General features: G+C 44.3%; 1 long non-coding RNA gene across 1 annotated transcript; it reads left to right on the top strand.

Moving 5' to 3' along the window:
- The first annotated feature begins 497 nt into the window (after positions 1–497).
- On the top strand, positions 498–1,535 carry LOC139669258 (uncharacterized). The gene is made up of 2 exons (XR_011697216.1): positions 498–684; positions 788–1,535. It is a non-coding gene; the product is annotated as an uncharacterized lncRNA (long non-coding RNA).
- The last annotated feature ends 349 nt before the right edge of the window (positions 1,536–1,884 follow it).

Consider the following 1,884-nt stretch of genomic DNA (forward strand, 5'->3'; position numbering starts at 1 on the left):
TGAGGATGCAGAATTGAAAGGAAAGGCTGGGATTCTATCTGGCCAGCTCTTGTTGTTCAAGAAATGCATGTCTGCAGAAGAAGTAACAAAGATTGATTTGACCATAGAGACAAGGAGAGGCACAGCCAGAGCTAAACTCAGGAGGGTGGCAGAGACTATTGGGTGGGCTCAGCCACTTCTCAGGAAGAGCAGCAAGGAATTCCCTTACCCCTAGTAGTGCTTGGTGTGTGAAAGGAGATCATAGCAATGGGATTTGAGAGCTGCTCTAGTGTGCTTTTAGATCTTGTGCTTTACTATTTTCAGATTTACATTTCACTGCTCTGTGAAAATCAGAGTACCTGTAGAAAGGCAGTTCCCTGTTCTCAGCTATCCTAGTTGCATATGCATAGCAAGGATAAAAAGAGGGACAAAGCAATTTTAGAGGGACGAAGTAATTTGGGGGTCTTTGCAGGTCCCTTCCTTTTCTCTGGCAGGAACTAGAGAACTTGAAGACAACTCTAAGCTGTGTTCTGTTTCCCAGTGTCTGCAATGGGCCCTGCACCGCAGTGTGTGTCAGCATGGCCCTTTTGCAGTGTCCCTGTGCAGTGACTCATGAGCTGGAAGGAGTACACAAAATGCATTGTTCTTGCCTCTTCTGCCCCCTTTCTACAGCCTTTGAGAGTGGCCAAGACAGCATATGGAAGGGTAAGTGCAAGTAGGAGAGAAATCCTGCCCCAAAAGTGATTGAGAAGTTTGTTAAACAGGCTGTTTGGTAAAGCTGGTTGGAAAGTCATGCATTGTCTTACAGAATGGATCATCCTTGGAAGGAAACTACACACCTGGCGTGTAAGATCACTACAGACTTCAAGCAAACACTCCAGAAGGCACCAGGAATTCACTAGTATGAATGAAAGCTGCTCAGCTGGATCCTGCAATCCCCTTATCACAGAACTGAACCCCAAAGTGCCGTTGGGGCTGATCACGCAGCCAGCTGCCATGTACCACCAAAGCCTGTCTCCTTCACCTCCTCCACCCCAGGCATTGCTGCGTAGGTGGCCTAACTCATTTTCTTGGGTGCACCTGATGGACTGAAAAGAAGATTTAGAGACCCAGAATGAGACTTCAAAACTGCACTGAAGTTAAAGGGCAGAAGCACAAGGCACAAACAGCCATTCTCCTTGGTGTCCACATGTGGGAGACGATGCAACAGAGGGCAACAAGTTTTAATACGTGACCAGAAGCTGCTGTAAAATTCCTTGTGGAAACATGAGATCTATTATATTTACCACAAATTTGCTAAGTAAGGTTAATATCCTGGCATTGACCCTGCCTTGTTCGCCCTTAGTAACACTGTTACGCTTTGTCCTGTTAAGATTTTACAGCAGAAGAGATAACACACGATCAATAACCCATTATAAACAGGTACTTTTCTTCTTCTCCCCTTCCCCACAGCCCCCACCCTGTTGTAGCAGGGAAGATAACGCTTCAGCCAGAGAATTTGGTTTCAATGTCAGCCTATAACCATTGTATGGCTAAAGAAAATGAGACTGATCAGACATTGTGGTCCTTATTCTGGCTGTTGAATAGCCTGCATGAATATCACATTATCATAAATCATTCAATTGCTGAAAGTCATCTTACCATCAGAAGGAGCTGAATAGCAACCATTTCTCAATCCTTATGTGCATCCACTTACAGCAGCTGAGCTGTGGGAGTATATAGACTTATTTTTCAGCTAGCATGATAATCAAGCCATTCCTCATTTAAGAGTGAATTCATTTGCTTTGGTATTAGTCCCAAATAACAGTACTAGCAATTGATATGTAGTCTCCAATTCAAACTAAGATGAAGCTGAGGGCACCAAACTCCCTTATTTCTTAAAACACATGTAAAGTCCCCAGCAAG

The sequence above is a fragment of the Pithys albifrons genome, chromosome 3 (genome assembly GCF_047495875.1).
Source record: "Pithys albifrons albifrons isolate INPA30051 chromosome 3, PitAlb_v1, whole genome shotgun sequence".
Taxonomy (NCBI): domain Eukaryota; kingdom Metazoa; phylum Chordata; class Aves; order Passeriformes; family Thamnophilidae; genus Pithys; species Pithys albifrons.